Source organism: Chenopodium album, chromosome 1, assembly GCF_948465745.1.
Source record: "Chenopodium album chromosome 1, dcCheAlbu1.1, whole genome shotgun sequence".
In the NCBI taxonomy this organism is placed as follows: domain Eukaryota; kingdom Viridiplantae; phylum Streptophyta; class Magnoliopsida; order Caryophyllales; family Amaranthaceae; genus Chenopodium; species Chenopodium album.
In genome coordinates, this window is record NC_137834.1 from 20,102,780 (window position 1) to 20,125,441 (window position 22,662).

Sequence of the window (22,662 nt, forward strand, 5' to 3'; positions counted from 1 at the left end):
TATACTTGTTGATTATGATGAAAGGAATGGTTTCCTTTGAACAAGTGTATTATTCTGATAGCGAGTTCAGAATTATTAGAAAGCTAATATATTCAGTAAGGTCAAGTGATCAGAATGCCTGGGTGGAGGCCGCTTCCGATCAGTAATATTAATATAATAAATTTAACAGCTTAAACTTGACTGAACCCTTCGTGTCACACCCAAGCAAAATATACGAACCGACTCGACGAATTAATTCGGAAGAAATTAATTCGTCGCCCGAGTGTTAAATATTTAGACGTCAGAAATTCGAGCTTAGAGCGTCAAAACCGAGCGTCGGAAGTCAAGTCAAAAATAATAAAAAGACGAGACGAAAAATTAGTAATAAATCAACAATGACCAAAATACCCCTAGCATCGGAATCCCTAGTGCTAGGGGATTAGCCGAGCGGGCAGCCCGCACCATGTTTGAGATATGCTAGCAAGGCGTGGCTAGCAGCCCGCACCATGTGCGAGGCATGCTAGCACAGCACGGCCAGCAGCCCGCAAGCAGTGCGTGGCGTGCTGGCGTGCGCTGCTGCTAGCAGCCCGCACATGTGCCTGGCTAGCTGGGCCGTGGGCCTAGGTAAGGTAGAAAGGGGAAGCTAATAAGTATGCTTGCTTTTTGATGTGGACAAGTGTCACAAGGAGAGGAAGGAGTGGGGAGCAAGTATGGTCCTCTCCTCTCCAAGTGGTCCATACTCTTCTTTACATATGACTAGGACACTTGTTGATTTATTACTTGCTTATATATTTAATTTAATTTAGCTTTAAATTAATTTGTGGAATTTCATGAATCCCACATTGATGGGATAGAAATTCCCACTCATACTTTCGTCTATAAATACAAACCTTGGGATTTGGAGTAAAGTGCTTGAGTGGGAGTTAGAAAGAGCATTCCATAATTTGGGAAAAACTCTTAAACTCCATTAACACTTGGGTTTTGGTCGGACCTTGCTAACTCAAAGGTAGAGGACCTAAAAAGTCGTGTTCGTCCTTTGTGGGTGTATACCGTTGGAGGCACGGCATTTGCGGTGCTCAAGGCTTTCAAGTAAGAGCCCGTTTTGAGAGGGCGAAGCTCGCTTCAAGGGTATGATTCGTTCTTCCTTTTCTTGTGTTTATTTATTTATGCTTTATGGTTTTATTAATTACGAGTGGTTCCTTGGGTCGGGGTTGTTTTCGCGGTGAGTCGGACTCACCAAACCCCAACAACAGTATCGGAACCCCAACATATGAAGTAGATTGTAGTATTAGAACTAGTATTGCTTTCATAATTCATATTTTGCAAATTTTGAAATTGAAAAAAATGGCGCGAAGTGTATACTTAGCTTGTTTTTGCCATATTCGAACTTTAAGATTGTTCGGTAGACGATAATTGTGTTGGTGTTACTATTATTCGTCTTGGAGTAGTTGATTCTTTGAGATTTTGGCCTTGAATGCTTAGTTGAAACTGGTATAGGATGGCTTTTGTGGGTGTTAAAAGCCCCATTTACTGAGTTTGACTACAGGTATTGTAGCCCCCAAGTATGGGTGGCATTAGATTTTTGTGTTTTGTCATATCGGTAGCCGTTATGCTGCCGAAATGGATCTAGAACACGATTATTAGTTTAGGAAAAAATGAAGTAATAGAGAAATTTCGTCTATTATAGCATGGATTCGCCTCCATTTGTTGACGCGGAGGAGATTCTAGGCGGCCCTGACGAGGTAGTTCGCCTTCGAAAGAGGGCGACACGGCCTCGTGAGCAGGTTCGAGAGCGACACGCCGCTGCTGATCAACGTCTCTAGGAGGATGTGATCTGGGAGGCTCCTCCCGACTGGGACCCTAGGGTCCTTAAGTGGGATCCAGACCATCACATCTTGGTTCGAGGGTGGCGCGGCATCGTGAGTTTCTTACGCCTTCTTTTTTTCGCTTTCCCTTTTTTCTTTCAAAAATCGTATTTTTTTTATTTTTTTGGCTCTTTCTCTTCTTTCTTTTTTTTAGAGTGAGTCTAATATGCTTCTTTACGGCTCTGGTGACATACAAACTCGTTTTGAGAGCTTACCCGACGAGGTAAAGGAGATTGTGGAGCTTTTAGGGATCGGTCGCGCGCTGGCGGCTCTTCGGGATTTGTCGAGTCAATCCGCTTCGTCTGCTTTTCTCCGAAGTTTGCTGAAGTTTTGGTGGGATTCCACCAACACTTTCCACTTTCCGCTGGGAGATATGACGGTCACCCCTTACGACTTCTCTATGGTTACGGGTTTTCCTTTTGTAGGTGAGCCTGTAGTTATAGAGGTCGTAACGGGGCAGGACTTGAGGCTGAGGGATCTCGTGGAGGATCGTCTGGCGGCGATCCTTCATGTATATCCTCACACTTTTCCGTACTTGATTCTTGCCGACGAGTTGTCGGCTAACGAGGTTGACCGGCAGTGTACACTTGAGCAGCTGGCTCGGATATACGTTGCCCACATTCTTTCCGTCACTCTCTTAAGTGATCGGGGAGAGCGTTTCTGTAGACACCTAAAAATGTCTCCCCAAAACCAAGCCCGATGATAAATAACCTTTCACCGCCAATGTTGTTCGGGTTTAGTATTTAATCCCGAGAGTGCTTAAAAAATCGTATTTTATTAAATTCATATTTTTGAAAGGTCCATGGATCAGTCTTGGTGTTTGGTAAAAGCATAGTTTTAATTTAAGCCCAAACCTTTTTTATTTTATTATTATTTTTGGCCCAAATATTTTATTTAATTTTATTTATTATTTTATTATTTTAGCCCGAATATTAAAAGTCAGAAAAAAGCCGTAATCATCAATCGGCACTCAAAAAGCCGAAAGAAATTAGGGTTAAAAATGAATTTAGACGGAAAAGTGGACTGGAGTTGACCGTGTCACGGTCAGGCTTGACCGTATCACGGGAACTCTTCCCGTCTGACGGTGGGACTTCCCGTGACACGGGGAGTTCCGTGTCCTTTCCGCGTAAACCCTTAACGCGTTTTCCGTTCCGTTTTCTGAAAATCTCCCGCGACACTCAAAAGACTGACCGTGTCACGGGAACTTGTACCGTCTGACGGTACAGTCTAACCGTGTCACGGTACAGTCTGACCGTGTCACGGGATATTTTTTTAGGGTTTTTTTATCATTTTAGGGTTCCGTGTGCTCCCTCAGCACATTTCCCTATAAATACCCCCTCATTTCTGATGAACGGGGCAACGAGAATTCGATTATTCTTATTTTTTCTCTCTTCTATGCTCTTAACCTAAACATTAGCCTACCCTTTTCACTTCAAAATTCCCTCTTCAAGCACTCAAAGGAGTCCATATTTTACTCGAGGTTCTGTCCTTAAACCAAGGCGTGAAAGGTAGAATCGTTTGAGGGTTTGGCCCCAAAATTAACCTTGTTTTTATTTAATTTAATTTAATTGTTGTTTTATTATTTCCTTGAAGTTACTAACTCGTTTTATTATTTTGTAGTTGCAAGCAAACAGATTCAAAGTAAGAGTTATGCTCTTTTTATTATTATTTTTCTAACAATTTTTCTGTTGTTAGAATTATGATTAAATTGGTTCTTTTTATGTTCATATTGATTCTATTATATTTATTGATCACAATATTGCATGTTAAAGGGAATATGTAATTGAAAATCATGCCTAATAAGATAATTTGGACAACCGGTTTAGGTTCCTTTTTAATCTTGTTATTAATTGAAGTGATCACCAAATATTTAGAATTATGTGTGCATTAATTTTGAACCGATTTAGTTAAATAATAGTTTGGAGCGAATTGAATTATTGTTTGTATGCCTTTGAGATTGCAGGAATACTTTTCATTATAAGAATCGAGTAGAGGCCAATACGGGCGAATGTGACTCCATGACTCACTTTGTACCATCATCCCCGATCCTCCTTTCGTGGTTCCGAACCATATGGAGTTAGTAATCTCATGGATTATGAATGGGGTGTAACCTTCACGGGTCAATCGTTGCCTTTGTTGTCCCTTTATCGTGGTTGCCTTTTTATGATCCGTGAACGGTTTACAAGTTCCACAAAAACTTGTTGGCGGCTCCCTACTTTCCTTGTCCCTAATCGTATTATATCAATTCCCACTTCCTATGAGTGCCAAGCATATTCACAACATGCTTTTTAACGTAGGCGCACTTCGAACGACGCCTACAATTTGGCGACTCCACTGGGGAGGATTCTTAATTATTTATCGATTTGAGTGATCGGTATTTAATTAAGATGAGTGGATGAGACTTGAAAGATTCTTGAAAAAATATTCCTGTGATTAATTTGGCATTTTTACATCTGCATAGACGTTTTAACGTCACATTCAGGTCTGTCCCGTAGGAAAAATTGGATAACTCGGTTGCGCGCAAAAGCAAACAGGGCACCAGTCTGATTTTTTGACTGCCGTGTCACGGTACAGAGTACCGTCTGACGGTGGACTGTACCGTGACACGGGAATTTCTGCCGTGTCACGGCAGTCCTAAAATCTGTCCGGTGACCTATTTTCTTTTTCCACAGTCGACTTCCTTCGATTTTTCTGAAAAAACGTATGTGTTCTACATGCGTCTTAGCCCCGGGGGATTTAAGCTCTATCAACCCAAAAACGTTCATGGCAATAAGGGTTCATCCGAGTTATTAAATCCACCCAAACCATGGAGTCGAGTTCGATTTCATCACGAACTCGCGGAGCCGCCCGTTGGCATACACCCTCAAGGGAGGCTGCCTTGCTAACGCGTTTAAACTCTTAACCATGGTACCCTTTTGACACCCAAAGCTTGACCAATAGATGAACATAGACCTCGACTTTAGGTTGCGAACTTTTTTTTTACATCATCGTGCCTACATGCTATGTGTTTGTTCGGTGCTAACCCTACTGTGTTTGCTTTTTTGTTTGACCCATGACCGAGGGTTTTTTCTCACATAGTAATTAGTACGGACTTAAAATCGATTAAAATTTAAAAAAAAATCACAAAACTGACCTGGAACTGTGCACCGTGTCACGGCATTTTTTTGCCGTGTCACGGTGAACAGTGCCGTGACACGGTAAAGGCTACCGTCTGACGGTAAGTCTTAACCATGTCACTCCAGTCTGCACCGTGACACGGTGCCCAGGAAAGTGTACCGTCAGTCTTTTTTCTCGATTTTTGTGTCCAGTATTGAGTCGTGTCTAGTTATATGGTCAAAACACGCGTCTATAACCTCACCTAATCACTTACATGTTATGTCCACACACTTTTCTTTTTAGTCGTACACACTTTTGACCGTATTTTAGGGAAGTCTCGTTTTTTGTGTCGTTTTTTTTCGGAGTAAGTCGGATGGTATCCTCCCATGTTTTTCTTTTTTTTTTTTTTTTTTTTTTTTTTTTTTTTTTTTTTTTTAAAAAAAAATGCTTTTTAAGTAGAACTTCAATTTTTTTTTTCTTTTTCTTTTTTTTTTAATCCGGATGGGTTAAGGTTAAGTGTGGTCATTAAAAGGTGTATTTGTTTCGGTGTCACAGCGCTTGGGCAAGAAGCAAGGGTAGATTGTTACGGTTCGAATCCATACCTCAACAACCTCTCGTACCAAAGAGGCGTACAAGGAAACCACCTCAGTCATCTCCACAAGATCCGTCTCCAGTCTACTTTCAACCAATGGCCACTAAGGAAGACATCGAGAACCTCAACAGGACAATCGAAAGGTTGTCTGACATGATGCAGACACTCACTACTAGAGTCAGCACTGTAGAGCAAGACAAGCAAAACAGTGTTACTGCTGCTGCGATGGACAAGATCAAGGAACAGATGAGTAAGATTTCAGAAGAGTTCACTTATGTGGAACAGCCTGTCACTTCCTCGTCCATAAGAGAGAAACTCCCTGAAAAATTTTCAACTGCTGATATTCCCAAGTTCAAGCCTACTGATAACCCGTTGTTCCATTTGAAGGCTTTTTCTGCAACCATGGCTCTTAAGGGAGTAGATGTGACACTCTTCCCTATAGTGTTTCCTCTTTCCTTAGAGCATGCCTGTCAACAGTGGTTCTATTCCCTAGAATCCAAGCATGTCGCGACCTGGGAAGATGTTGCTGAAAGCTTTATGAACCGATACAAGTGCAACATTCAGGCCAAGACTTCTGAACGTGAACTCTCCATTCTCAAACAGAAAGAGAATGAAGGCTTCACTACTTACCTAAGTAGGTGGAGAGAAACAGCTGCACTCCTGGTAGACCCTCCCAAGGAGAAGGAAATGGTTCGCTTGTTCATTTCCAATCTGATGCATAAATACAAGCAACACTTGAAGTTTCTGCCTTTAAGTACCTTTGAAGCTGTATACGATATTGGAATCAATATCGAAGATGAACTGATGAAGTCTGTTGGTAACAACAATAACAGCAGCACTTGGAAAAACAAGAAGAACGACACTCCTTCTTCTTCGTCTTCTAAGCCCAATAATGCTACCAACAACATCGACATTGGTGATGTGCTGGCCCTTAATGCTCCTCCTCAAATATTCCAAAGGCAAAGGAGGATTTATACGCCTTTGGGAATGACTTATGATGCTGCTTATGACCGTCTTCATAGTAAGGGATTGATTATGCCAATTGGACCATTCCCAGAACCTCGACCTGAGAATAGGACCGCTAGTTATGACCCCAATGCTTATTGCAAGTATCATCAAGGCAAGGGTCATAACACTGAGAAGTGTTGGAGGCTGAAAGACGCAATCTAAGACCTGATAGATGCTAACCAACTTCCTGTCCCTCCGGGGGGCAAGAAGCCTAACATTCAAACAGGTCCTCTTTCTGATGCTCTGGCTATCATGGGAGATGAAGTCTCCTTTGATCCGTCAATACTCATTCAACCTGTGAATGAACCTCTGCCAGAAGTTGTATTTATCTCAAGCACTGAAGAAGTGAATGGGATTTGGGATAGCGATGATGAAGATATCTATCTCAAAGATATAGCCTGTTCGTCTCTCGGCACCAGTGAAGATGTTTGGGGGGACCTTGAGTTCAAGGTTCTCACTAGAAGTGGACGGTTGAAACAACCTAACCCACCTCCACCTCCACCACAATCAAATCCAATAGTTGATCCCATCGACCCTGTGAATAGTGATGTGGTCAAACAGCTACAAAAGACCAAGGTGGAGATGAATGTATGGAAGCTTTTGGCCACTTCCCACGAGCATCGAAAGGCTGTAATGAATGCTCTGGTGAAGATAGGAGTCGATGACGACATGACTCCCCAAGGACTGGTCAACTTCCTCACTACTGAGCTGCCGAGTACCAGCAATCTGATTTCCTTTTCTGATAAGGATCTACCCCCGGAAGGGGATCAACATAATAAGGCCTTACACCTCACTGTGGTGTGTAGGCAGATGAATGTTCCTATGAGCCTGGTTGATAATGGCTCTGCAATCAATGTGTGCCCACTCCGTACTGCAAAGAAGTTGGGTATAAAGAATGAAGAGTTGACTCCCTCCACTCAGGGGATTCGCGCTTACGATAATACTCGCCGTCAAGCCGTGGGTACTATCATACTGAATATAACCACTGGGACCGTTGAGCGTCGCACCAAGTTTCAGGTGGTGGATATCAAGGCCTCTTTCAATCTGCTGTTAGGACGCCCTTGGCTTCATGAGCTAAAGGCGATTCCGTCATCGCTCCACCAGAAAGTGAAAGCCATAGTGGGAGGGATTCCGATTACTATCGATGCTTCTCCTATGCGCATTCAAGTTATTGATACCCCTATCGTCCATGTTGAACACGACGAGGAAGATGAAGATCTGTGGGGTTTTTCTTTAGATGATGTTCTTGCGATCGAAGAAGAGGAAAAGTGTCATCTCGACTTCGATCCTTATTCAAACACTAGTATCAACGCCATTATGAAGAAGCAAGGTCACTTTCCTGGAATGACCCTTGGGCTCAAGAAGAAAATGGCTAAATCTTGGGGCCATCCTGGTGCAATCAAGAAGGACACTTTCGGCTTAGGATTCGAACCAACAAAGGAAGACTTGAAACGGGCCGCCTTGAAATTGAAGGCTCGCAACAATGCTCGAATCACGAAAACAGAAATGGCCATGGATCCATATCCGTTCACTCTCAACGGCCTGTACATCAAAGAAGGGGAAGACTTCCCGTGCTATGAATTCCCCGAGCCATTTGTCCATGATGGGATCCGTGAACCAGGATTCGAAGTATTCCTCGATTGTGACTTCCTCGATGAAGAACTCTCCACAGTCGAGAAGTCAGCCAACCTGAACTCTGATGATCTGGGAATTAATCTTCTTTTTGGACTGGAGAAAAATGAATCCAAGCCGGTCTGCAATGATAACTCTGAGCTCGTTCAAGCGGTCATAGCAAACAAGGAGTTTGATCCCTCCGAGTTAATCGTCCAAGCTGACAACATTTCAAGGGGATGGCGCAAGACATTGAGGATCACTACGCCAAGTGGAGAGAAGTTGGAAATAACCGCTGGCGAGGGTCCTATGTTTAATGAGTCTGAATCATCTGGGTCCGAGTCCGAGTCTAAGTCTAAGTCTGTAGATGAGTCCTTAGAGTTTGAGGCTGACCCTCTTTCTGCTATAGAGTTCAGCCCTGAGTCTCTTGTTGAGTCTTATCTTTCTAGTCCTAATAATTCTGGTGAGGTCGCAGCTGACCTTGCCTCTCTTGATGTTTTAGCCAGTGAATTCAATAAAATGAATACCTTTGCTTACGATGTGTGCCATTTCCCTAGCCCTGATCAATATTGCTTTGCTAATGATAAAAATGACAAAGAAATAATAAAAGCAATGGAAGAACACGAAAATAAAACAGCAGTTATTGAAGATACAGAAACAGTTAATATTTCCAATGATACGACTGTTAAAGAAGTAAAAATTGGATTAACACTAAGTCAAGATGAATGCAAAGAGCTAATTAACTTGCTTAGTGAATTTGTTGATGTATTTGCTTGGTCATACCAAGATATGCCAGGAATTGACAGGGATATAGCTCAGCACACGATACCACTCATCCCAGGTATGAAGCCTGTCAAACAAAAGCTGCGCCGAATGAAACCAGATGTGGCTCTCAAAATCAAAGAAGAAATCAGGAAGCAATTGGCCGCAGGTTTCATCAGAGTATCCAAGTATCCGGAATGGATAGCAAATGTGGTCCCAGTTCCAAAGAAGGACGGAAGAGTCAGAATGTGTGTTGATTACAGGGATCTCAATAAAGCAAGCCCAAAAGATGGGTTCCCTCTACCTCATATTGACATTCTGGTCGATAATACAGCAAATCATGCACTCCTGTCATTCATGGATGGTTACGCCGGATATAATCAAGTACTGATGGCCGAAGAAGACATGGAGAAAACCACATTCATCACACAGTGGGGTACATATTGCTATACGGTAATGCCATTCGGGTTGAAAAATGCGGGTGCCACCTACCAAAGAGCAGCTACAGCACTCTTACATGATATGATGCATAAAGAGGTGGAGGTCTATGTCGATGATATGATTGTCAAGTCTAAAGATCGCCCAGGCTATATTGTCGCACTTCGCAAATTTTTTGCAAGACTCCGTAAGTACAACATGAGATTAAATCCAGCAAAATGTGCATTCGGAGTCACGTCAGGCAAATTACTTGGATATGTGATCAGTTCTCGAGGGATTGAAATAGATCCTTCAAAAGTAAAAGCGATCATGGCCATGCCACCACCCAAAAATGAGAAGGAAATTCGAGGCTTCATTGGAAGGTTGCAGTACATAAGTAGGTTCATATCAAAGCTCACAGCGATATGCGAACCTATATTCAAGAAGCTGAAGAAGAACGTCCCAGTCACATGGGATAATGACTGCCAAAAGGCTTTCGACAAAATCAAAGAGTATTTGGCAAACCCACCCGTGCTAGCGCCGGCAATACCTGACTTTCCTCTTCGACTCTACCTTACGGTCACAAGAGAAACGATGGGGGCGATGCTAGCACAAGAGATCGAAAGCAAGGAGAATGCAATCTATTACTTGAGCAAGAAACTCCAAGGATATGAGACGCGATACACGCCACTCGAGAAATTGTGTCTCGCACTTGTATGGGCCGCACAAAAACTGAGACATTACATGCTCACTCATACAGTGCATGTCGTATCTAAGATGGATCCTCTCAAATATCTGTTCGAGAAAGCAACACTCAACGACAGATTATCAAGGTGGATAGTCAATCTAGCTCAATTTGACTTGAGATTCGTACCACAAAAGGCCATCAAAGGTTCTGCAGTTTCTGACTTCTTAGCAGACTTTCCGCTAGAAGAAGCCGAAAAAGAAGAAGATGAGTACGATTTTCTTGACGAAGATTTACTCATGACCGAATACGATAGTTGGACACTCTATTTCGATGGAGCCTCAAACCAAAAGGGATGTGGTGTGGGAGTCTTACTCGTATCGCCCAATGAAGAACACATCCCAATCTCCATGAAGCTTGACTTTGATGTCACCAATAATGCCGCAGAATATGAAGCATGCATTTTGGGATTAGAAACAGCTGTCGCCTTGGGAATCAAGAAACTCAGAATCTATGGTGACTCCTCACTAATCATTAACCAAATCTCTAAGAGATGGAAAGTGAGGAGTGAAAGTCTCGCTACGTATCAAGCTCATCTGGAAACTTTCACGGAGCAACTAGATGAAGTGGAATATACGTATTTGCCAAGAGAAGAAAACCAGTTCGCCGACGCACTAGCTAAGTTAGCATCAATGGTGCGAATTCCAGCTAACACGATCAGAATGCCACTTACCATAGAGAGAAGATATGAACCAGCTTATGTTCATGCACTTGATGATGAACAAGAAGAAGATGAAGAACCATGGTATACAGACATCCTCAATTATGTGACAAGAGCAGAGTATCCTCCAAATACTGATAAAAGGGCACGCCGTGCTTTGAGGCTCCTGGCCTCACAGTATGTGCTCATCAGGGGAGAACTCCATAAGAGAACCGCAACAGGAAGGAATCTCTTATGTGTAACTAAAAAAGAAGCACATAAAACCATGGAAAACCTTCATGCTGGTATATGTGGAACTCACATGAATGCAAAGATGTTAGTCCAAAAGATTCAACGACAAGGTTACTATTGGACTACTATGGAGCGAGATTGTCACGAGTACGTCAAAAAATGTATGAAGTGCCAAATCTATGCAAACTTACAGCATGTTCCACCTTCACTTCTCTACACGTATACTTCTCCATGGCCTTTCTCCACTTGGGGCATCGACATCATTGGAAAAATCACACCACCAGGCCAAGGGGGGCATGAATTCATTCTCGTAGCAATCGATTACTTCACCAAATGGGTTGAGGCAGCCTCATATGCCAAGCTGACGGCAAAACATGTAGCTCAATTCATTGAGAAAAATATTATATGCCGCTATGGGGTACCACATGAGATGATCAGTGACAATGGAACACATTTCCAAGCCGAATGCGCGGAATTGTTGCAGAAATATCACATCAAACATCATCGATCATCACCTTACAGACCACAAACAAACGGAGCAGTCGAATCGGCCAACAAAAACGTGAAAACCATCGTCGAAAAGATGACGGAAAATTATAAAGATTGGCCAAGTAAGCTACATTTCGCCCTTTGGGGTTATCGAACCTCTGTCCGTACATCGACAGGGGCTACCCCTTTTTCCTTGGTCTATGGCGTCGAAGCGGTACAACCAATCGAGCTCGAGATACCTTCTCTCCGAATCGCATTGGAAAGCCAACTAGATGAAGTCGACTGGATTAGAGCAAGATACGACGAACTGGTCTTGCTTGATGAAAAACGCTTGGCAGCTTTGCATCATGTCCAAACCTACCAACAGCGTATGGCACGACATTTTAATAAAAAAGTCAAGACCAGGAACATCAAGGAGGGTGACCTAGTGCTTAAGGCCCTCCGCAAAAATGTGTTAGATCCAAGAGGAAAATTCAGACCAAACTGGTCAGGACCGTACATTGTTAAAGCCATTCTGTCCGGCGGAGCGGCACAATTGGTAGACATGGACGGTAACGGCTTCCATAATTTAACCAACTTGGATCAACTCAAAAAGTTCTACGCCTAGTCGCATGGGTTCATGACCCAATAGAGCTACGTCCGGCCTGATTCCTTTTTTAGGATACGTAGGCAACCCCTCAAGGGGGCCCGGCCACACTAAAATAAAAAAAATGCTCCCTCCATTGATTTAATATGTGCCCGGTTCAACATTGCGTCACGGCAAAAAAAAAAAACAAAAAAAAAAAAAAAAATATAGGGTACATATGCCGCGACACGGGAAGAATTCCCGTCTGACGAGAGAGAATCCCGTGTCACGGCAAAATCTAAAAAAAAAAAAAAAAAAGGTTTTGCCGTGACGCGGGAACTACAACCGTGTCACGGGACCTTTTGACCGTGACACGGCAGTTTTTTAGTTTTATTGGCGCATTCGTTGCGAATTTCCGGTACTAGCTTTGTTCTTCCATTGCGTCCGACTCCTTGACTCGGATAATATATAAAAGTCATTGTAATTTTTATTTAAGAAATAAATGCGGTATTATTATTAAAATAAATGCGACTACAATATTGGCATCATACGCCTTATTTTAAATAAAAATTAAATAGTAAAATGCAAAGCACTATTTATCTAATCTCTCTTCTCTTTAGGAACATCCTTCTCTTGCTCAATTAGGTCGGCCCTCACCATTAGTGTGTCTTTTTTAGCCCGAACCGTCACACCTCTAGTCGAGCTTTCGCCCCTTTCACCTTTCTTGAACCTTTTTGGTTGTTTCTCCCTATACACCATCTTTTCTTTACCCTTTCCTTTCACATAGGTCTTCTTCCTTGGCATTTTAGGAGTCTTAAACTCAATTCCTTGTGTTCTCGGACCTAGGCGATCTTTAAGAGGAGCTTTCTTATCTCCAAGACAACTCTTCACATCAGACTTGCGTGATCCGAATCGTTCCCTCTTGATTCTAGGGTTCAACCATGCCTTGTATGCACTAGATAAGGGAGGAGGAGCTTGGTCACTTGCAGAAACGGTCCACAAAGGTCTTCCAATCCAATAAGTCTCGTACTTGTGAACGTTACTTTCATGCAACGATACTTCACGAGGACTATCGTTATAGCGTGGAATTACTTGTTCAAGTCCATACTGCCGCATCAGTCGAAAGGGACAGTAAAAGGTCAATTTGGAGATACTAGGAACACGGCAATATGGTGTCTCATTCGTGCCAACCATCCTAGTAAGCCTCCACCAAGGCACCACCCAACGAATGGAAAATTCTCTCTTTGCAAAGAAATTTTTCCAATCTTCATACGACATGTTCGCAGAATAATTCTTCTTCCTACGGACTAAGTCGTTAGGGCCATATTTTTCAATGTCATCGGGGGCTTCAAATAATTCCAAACGCTCCATCAACCAAATCTGCAAAACAAGAAAACAAAAAGACCATTAATCGTAAAAAAAAAAAAAAAAAAAAAATGCAGATTCCCGTGACACGGCATTTTTGACCGTGTCACGGCAGAACCTAACCGTGACACGGTGACTGTTTTGTGTCACGGGGGCTATTCAGAGCGTATTTTTACCTGTAATAGTACCAGAGAGCCCTTCCTGATGGCTTTCCGGTCAGATTTTGCCTCGTCTAAACCACGAAATATTTCTCCAAGGCACGTCGGCATAGGAGATCTTCCGGATTCTACATGCTCAAGTACAGACGCTAGACAAGCATGTCCTACCCTACCGTTTGCAAAAAGTAGCTTGCTAAACATGCAAAAAATATACGCCCTTCTACGATACACATGATAAGACTCAGAGACAGGGCGATTAAAATATAAGTTCGCAAGTTTTTCTATGACTACTTCATTACCACAAACAATTCTATTTAAATCTGGATCTGTTAGATTCAGATGGCGTTCAAAGTCTTGGTAATAGTATTCACGTAAGGTAGGCATGGCTATAAGATTCCTAGCAGGAAATCCAAAAATTGCGCCAAATTCCTCCGGCAGAGGACAGATTTCATCATAATCAAATTTGAAACAGTGCGTTTCTGGACTCCAATAATCTAATGCTGCCCTAAGAAAATCATGTTCAATAGCTACATGTCGCAGGGCTATCAAACCCCTGACATGAAACAATTCTAACTCTCTTTTTTCAGCATTGGTCAGAGAATAAGACCAGTCGCGCAATGTATTATCAAAATTCTGAGACATGATTATTGAAATATGAAATTCTAAATTATTTTGTGTTTCGTAATTATGCATATCATGAATAATCTGGTCTTATTTTATAGCAAAAGCGCTCGAAACTGCCCAGAATTTATCTTTTCGCACGCGTGGAAAAAATTGCTGAATACTAAGCTTCCCGTGACACGGGAAATTCCACCGTGTCACGGGAATCTTTGCCGTGACACGACAGGTTTTGCCGTGACACGGTGAACAGTGCCGTGTCACGGCACCTTACGCGCCTGCTTTTGTTTCATCTTTTCCGTATCTATCCGGATTTTTGTATTTTCTTATCTTTAACGCTTGTTTTTTCAGTCTTTTTCTGAGAGTTCTATTCCTAATACAATTCTCACCTTTTTTTTTTTTTTTCTTTTTTTTTTCTATTTTATTTTTATCTTTATTTTACGATACTTTTTATTTTATTTATTTTATTTATTTTTATCTTTATTTTACGATGCTTTTTATTTTTTTATTTATTTTTTATTTTTCTTTTTGGGGAAGATGATTTTTTTTTAGTCATTTATTCATCATTTTATCTTTATTTCTTTTCTTTTCTTTTCTTTTGAGGAAGGTAATTTTATTTCTTTTCTTTTGGGGAAGGTCGGTACCCTCCATTACTCCACTTATGTCTTCTTTTATCGTGTCATTACTAAGTACACAATCACACACAAAGAGTCTCAAACACACTAACACACACAATAGTAGATATATAAACTGTAAATAATGTACAAAGAGTCATAATACATAAATGTATCAGGTGTTATCACAGTATGCACATAAACCCTCGGTCAAAAATCTCTAGAATCAGAATCAGTCTCATCTTGTCCCTGTGCATGTGGACCTCCCTGTGTGTATGGAAACGGCGAACCAAAGAGTCCCTCGACCATCCGAGTACGGGGAGTAGCGTCCCTACTAGTCCCCGCAGGCCCAGTAGTAGTCAAGCTCAAAGCAGGACCCGTCCAGCCGGAAAGCGGAGTAGACTGGCCCAAAGATACTGGAATCGTCGGCGAAGGCATCGTCCCATATAGCGGAACTGAGAATAGGCCCGACAGTGGTGGAGGAACCCCGGATAATGGGGCCGAGAATGAACCAGGATCCAAAGGAGACCCAAACTTAGGAACTGGAGGCTGTGAAAATGACGGACGCTGAGAAGACTGCCCCTGCTGAGCCTCCTGGAACGGCTGAGTAGTCCGCGGCTCTCGTTGAGAACGTCGGTGAGCCTCAGGAGATCGTCTACTACGACCAAGCTCCTCCTCGTCCGAGCCTCTGGGCCTCGAGCGCGAGCGGGACCTCCGTCGCTCCTGAAAAAACACAAAATCAAAAGGCGTCAATGATGCAAAACAAAACAAATGGTGGAAATGAAAAAGTAATAAGTGATACCTCAAGGACGTCGCTAGAGCTCCGACAACTCGCACCACGCCGAAGCTTGATGATGCAATACTTCAGCGCGTCCACCAGCTTCATAATTCCCATCACCTCCGGGCGGTTAGGCTGAGGACAAAACGAAGAAAAATCAGTAATAAGCAGCATTAAAAGAGTGGATATCACGTCGAAGAAAACTCACCGGCTCAAAAGCCTCAGGCACTGACTCCTGCGCCTGTCTATAACCCTCCGGCGCGTCAGCAATATGGTCCTCCGTGATACCGATCGGCCCAGGGTAGCGGACAGACTGAGGAGGAATCTGAATCCTCCCCACAGGGTGAATGGTCGTCTGAAAATATGATCGAATAATCAAGTTATTCGACTATTTAAAACAGAGACTAGTAATGAAGATTCTCGAAATCATACCTCGGGAAGACGGGGTGGAGGAGCCAGAGAGGGAAGCAAATCCCGCCCGTAGTCACTCTCCATGTGAACAAGCTCCTGCCACGGAAAAGTGTAGCGCTCTCCCCTGTTGATCAACCCTCTAATCAAGCAGGAGTCCAGCATCGACTCTGGCGGGGAAGAAGGCACCACAAAGCGATCGCCGCTATGCTGACGGACGACTCGCTCCCCCAAATACCAGACGAAGCGCTCAGTACCAACCAAAATGGTACGGTACACTGAAAGACGTAGGGTCTCGGGCAGATCAGTCATCCCGGCCCAAGGACGATACTGAACATCAATGGGAACCTGAAAACCATAAAATGTTAGGCGTGAAACGACAGAAACAACATCAGAAGGAAAAAACGCAACAAAGCTAATCCTTACGCCAACGGAAGAGGTGCCTCGGCGTAGTACCCCACGAAGCGCCGGAACAGACTCCACCCGTGACTCTCCTCTGTCACGCCAGCTGGCCCCGACGGGGAAGTCATGGACCACTCCCCGACGCCGGCGAGGAGCCAAGCCTGGGAAGTACTCATAGAACCATAACTGCAACAAAAATAACATTCAGCATACGAATCGAAAAGCCGAAATGGAACAAGAAAGGGAAAAGATCATCACCTCTACGACTCTCCACAGGCCGTAAACAGTGACAGGGGACTCGTCATTCAGCTGACGGCAGCCATGACGTAGAGATAGAAGAAGATCCGCGTATCCAAGACTGGCCCAGCTGTAGGATCCTATCTCGGGAATCTTGGCCAAAGAAGGGAGGTAACAGAGGAGCACGCGTGAACTCCTGTCAGGAGAGAGGGTCATAGAGATCAGGATCAAGATGAAGATCCGCACCCGCTGCTCGGCCGTCGTGTACTCCATATCGAAGCCGCGAGCAAAAACTGAAGCCGACTCCGATCGTCCACTCCTAGGACCACCTCGTGACACCGGACGAGTCCTGATGTGCTGAACGATCGGACCTAACAAATCAGCTACCTCAGCCGATGTCCAGGATAGATCAGACATCTGGCCTACTGCCCGGTCGGTAAAGCGCAGCCCGCTGATCATGCTGAAGTCTAAAGGGGTCACCGTCATCTCCCCCCCAGGCGAAGTGAAACGTGTTGGTAGTATCCCAAAAATACTCCAACAACGCACGAACAACCGTCGCGCCGCAACCCTGGGGGCTGCGAAACCCTACAATCGCCGCATAGAAATCGACCAAGCCAGAGGACTCCCATAGGGCGCTCGTAGCAGGATCCTCCGTAATGACCTGGTGAAGTCGAGGGATCAAATCACCGGCCCCAGAACCATGCTGGCGAAGTGTGCCATCGACTATGCCGGAGAGTGCACGATGAGAAACGTGGTTTTCACGGCAGAAAACCAACTGGTCTGGAGTCCAGGGAGGTGGAACCCACCTACCCCTACTCGTAGAAGTCCGAGGCTCGGACTCCAAGATGTCGTCGTCCACGCCCTCAGGGACAGTGGGAGTGTCCTCTCGAAAAGCCCGACGCCGACCGCGAGTAGAAATGTCGCAATTTCGCCGTCTAGGCATGCTATTGTCAAAATCTAAATGTTTAGCATCATTTCCTAAACATTTAATTCAAATTGCATATTTATAATAAAATCTATATACTTAGCATCATTTCCTAAGCTATTTAGTTCAAATTGCATATTTATAATAAAATCTAAATACTTAGCATCATTTCCTAAGCTATTTAGTTGTTTATTGAATTATATGCTAAATTTTATCAAAATCTAAATGTTTAGCGTCATTTCCTAAACATTTTAAATTGCAAAATAATAATCTAAATACTCGGCATCATTTCCTGAGTTATTTAATTGTTTATTGAATTATACGCTAAATTTTTACCTCAAGGCTAAAAATTGGCAAAAATTATAGTATTTAGTTTCTCCATGACAAACTAATACTACAGTGCTCCTAGCCGCATGATACTATGTTCTCCATGACAATATAGTACATATACATCAACACATCATTTCACAAGATTCATCACTATTTTTTCACCATTTCAAAGCATGAACATTATCTCACAAAGTAGCACCCAAAAATGGTGATTTGCTCAATTCTCCATCTAATCATGCAATTTTTATCTCGAATTTCTCACAAACACACATGTACACATATACAAATAAAATCATGGCAAGAATTTCAACATAAAGCTTCAAAATAAAAAACCCCCAAATTGATTTTTTTAGGGTTTGTCATGAAATTGTTAATGTGAAGCAAATTCAAAGCAAAAATCAAAGGGAACTTACATGGATGTGTGTAAAAAGTCGAAAATGAGGAGAAGATCGAAGAATTACAGCAAATTGGTGAGATCGAACTCCAAAATTCAAAAAAAAAATTTTTTTTCCAGCCACCAGCACGACTGCCGCGACACGGTCAACAACAACCGTGACACGGCGAAGCAGTTCCGTGTCACGGCGAGCTTCAAAGCCGACGGAGCTCCGATGATTTAGGCGGCAGTTCCGGCGGACACAGCAACAACAGAAGCAAACAACAGCAGCGAGGCAGCAGCAAAACGCGACAAAAGAAAATAAAAAAAAAAAAACAAAACAAAAATCAGAACAACCGTGTCACGGTTGCCATTTACCGTGTCACGGTAAGCTTTGACGGCCGGCGGTTCACCTTAAACGTGGCTCGGCAATTTTGGTAAGCAAGGAGCAAAAATGGAGAAATGAAGAGGAGGTGTGAAATGGTGAAGTGTGAAAGCAAGTATGCGAATTTAAAGGCAGAAAAGGACAAAAAGAAAAGAGCCGTTGTTGACTGATTCAAACAGCGCAAATGAAAAAAAAAAAAGAAAAAAAAAAAAAAAGGGAAATTTTGTGTCCCGTGACACGGGATACTAGTCCCGTCAGACGGGAATCCCTGACCGTGTCACGGGAACCTTCTGACGTGGCGCGGCAAATCCGAGTCTGGTCAGAGAATATTCCTTGCTTTTTGACCAGTTTGGCTAACTTTCCGGGTTTATTGGGAGATTATTTTTTTCGCTACAGTTACGCGGAAAATCCCAACTGATGTTTAAGGGGAACTAAAATTACCATTTTACCCCTGGCAAGCGTCAAAGCCTATTTTGCGGCATTTTAAACATTTAATATGGTCGGATAATCGGTTTCAAATTGTGAATCACTTATAGCCCATGTTCGGGGATAATCAAACCACCATACATTTATCAATTTTCAGCAACCGTCGGTTTTCCTCAGGCTTGGAAAGGGTTATCGATGGATTTTTCTACAAGTGTAAAAAACCGCCAAGTCGGCTTTCCTCAGGCTTGGAAAGCGTTATCGGTGGATTTTTCTTCAAGTATAGAAAACCGCCAAGTCGGCTTTCCTCAGGCATGGAAAGCATCATCCGTGGATTTTTCTTCAAGTATAGAAAACCACGAAATTCCTTTGTCGGCTTTCCTCCAGTATGGAAGGCATTATCGGTGGAATTCTTCAAGCATAGAATGACACCAAATTCGTTTGTCGACTTTCCTCAAGCATGGAAAGTATTATCCGGTAGCTTTCTTCAGGCTTAGAAAGGTACCAAACTCTTCAGTCGGCTTTCCTCAAGCATGGAAAGCGTTTCACCCAATGTCACTCGGTAGATTCCTTCAAGCATAGGAAAATACCAAACTCGTTTGTCACCGACACACTGGTGTCAGATACGCATTCTATCCCTTTACTATTTTATCTGTAGAACTAACATTTTTCTGCAGGTATCGGCGTATACAGAGTGATTTAGGATCGCAGAACGTCTTAAATCATTCTCCGTCCCTATCGACTACTTTGACTATCGTTTTCGAAACTGATGTTTCTACAAACTCAGTCAAAGTGGGGGCTTCTGTAGACACCTAAAAATGTCTCCCCAAAACCAAGCCTGATGATAAATAACCTTTCACCGCCACTGTTGGTCGGGTTTAGTATTTAATCCCGACAGCGCTTAAAAAATCGTATTTTATTAAATTCATATTTTTGAAAGGTCCATGGATCAGTCTTGGTGTTTGGTAAAAGCATAGTTTTAATTTAAGCCCAAACCTTTTTTATTTTATTATTATTTTTGGCCCAAATATTTTATTTAATTTTATTTATTATTTTATTATTTTAGCCCGAATATTAAAAGTCAGAAAAAAGCCGTAATCATCAATCGGCACTCAAAAAGCCGAAAGAAATTAGGGTTAAAAATGAATTTAGACGGAAAAGTGGACTGGAGTTGACCGTGTCACGGTCAGGCTTGACCGTGTCACGGGAACTCTTCCCGTCTGACGGTGGGACTTCCCGTGACACGGGAGGTCAGCCGTGACACGGGGAGTTCCGTGTCCTTTCCGCGTAAACCCTTAACGCGTTTTCCGTTCCGTTTTCTGAAAATCTCCCGCGACACTCCAAAGACTGACCGTGTCACGGGAACTTGTACCGTCTGACGGTACAGTCTAACCGTGTCACGGTCCAGTCTGACCGTGTCACGGGATATTTTTTTAGGGTTTTTTTTTATCATTTTAGGGTTCCGTGTGCTCCCTCAGCACATTTCCCTATAAATACCCCCTCATTTCTGATGAACGGGGCAACGAGAATTCGATTATTCTTATTTTTTCTCTCTTCTATGCTCTTAACCTAAACATTAGCCTACCCTTTTCACTTCAAAATTCCCTCTTCAAGCACTCATAGGAGTCCATATTTTACTCGAGGTTCTGTCCTTAAACCAAGGCGTGAAAGGTAGAATCGTTTGAGGGTTTGGCCCCAAAATTAACCTTGTTTTTATTTAATTTAATTTAATTGTTGTTTTATTATTTCCTTGAAGTTACTAACTCGTTTTATTATTTTGTAGTTGCAAGCAAACAGATTCAAAGTAAGAGTTATGCTCTTTTTATTATTATTTTTCTAACAATTTTTCTGTTGTTAGAATTATGATTAAATTGGTTCTTTTTATGTTCATATTGATTCTATTATATTTATTGATTATAATATTGCATGTTAAAGGGAATATGTAATTGAAAATCACGCCTAATAAGATAATTTGGACAACCGGTTTAGGTTCCTTTTTAATCTTGTTATTAATTGAAGTGATCACCAAATATTTAGAATTATGTGTGCATTAATTTTGAACCGATTTAGTTAAATAATAGTTTGGAGCGAATTGAATTATTGTTTGTATGCCTTTGAGATTGCAGGAATACTTTTCATTATAAGAATCAAGTAGAGGCCAATACGGGTGAATGTGACTCCATGACTCACTTCGTACCATCATCCCCGATCCTCCTTTCGTGGTTCCGAACCATATGGAGTTAGTAATCTCATGGATTATGAATGGGGTGTAACCTTCACGGGTCAATCGTTGCCTTCGTTGTCCCTTTATCGTGGTTGCCTTTTTATGATCCGTGAACGGTTTACAAGTTCCACAAAAACTTGTTGGCGGCTCCCTACTTTCCTTGTCCCTAATCGTATTATATCAATTCCCACTTCCTATGAGTGCCAAGCATATTCACAACATGCTTTTTAACGTAGGCGCACTTCGAACGACGCCTACAGTTTCCCTATCGGGTTACTTACTTGCCTCATAGACTTGGGGCAGGTAAGTAACCTAAACTGGGCGGAGGTGTCGTATAACCGTATGCTTAGAGCTATGGGCAAGGCGACCCGGGTAGTGGATCCTGCGGCAGCTACTGAGGTGCCTCGGATCTCCCTTACATGGCATGGTCGTATCCTTGAGGTACGTACTTTGTTTAGGCTTGGGGATACTCGTACGTGCCTTTCCTAGCCCCCAGGGTGCTCGAGGCTGCTTGCTTTCCTATCGACTGGCTACGATAAGGAAAAGGTGAGCTACTTCAGCCGGCGACTTTCGCCAGAGGATTCTTTCGAGGAACCGTGCGTCGGTGAGCATTTAGACAACACACGTGTATCTTTCTTTACATATTATTATTTTGCTTTGATGATTTTCATGTGATTGCATTAGATCGATCTCTGTCCTTGGAGTGTGATTGTAAGAGTCCCTGAGGATATCCGGTCTGGCATGGTTTGTTGCCGGTTCCGGGCTCTTTACTCGGGACTCCCGGTGCTCCAGAGGACAAACGCTTGGTTTTTAGACTAGCGTGTTCTCTGTCAGCATTCGTCAGAGGAGCCTATAGTTTCTGTGGATCCTCCGATCCGAATGTTACGTCCAGATTTGCTGTCGACCGAGGATCAAGCTCAGGCGATCCTTTGTTATCCAGCGGATCAGCTGGGCTGCCGGATGCTCCTTATCCGGCTATCATTGTATCCTGGCTGACACCTTTACCAGCTTTTGTTCCGGTTAGTATCTCAATTCTTTCTTTTTCTTCTTTCTTTCTTTTTTTTGTTTCTATTTATTTTTCGGAACTTTGACCCCCCCCCCCCCCCGGTTTTTTATTTATTATATTTTTTATTTTTTAGCGGGTCGAGCTAGGCGGTTGGGTACCTCCTACAGCGCAGATCACGTATACCGATGCTGTCGTATCGGTAATTCGTGAGATCCTTCCAGCAGCGGAGGATGATGAGGGGATACCGTTCATTCCTGAGACGGTTGAGTCGGTATGTCCTTTTTTTTGTATATGTACTTAAAATATTTCTATTTTTTGCTTCATATACATAACTGTCCTTGTATTCTTGGAACAGGTTCCGCGGGAGACCGTGAACGGCATGGTGAGGACTATAC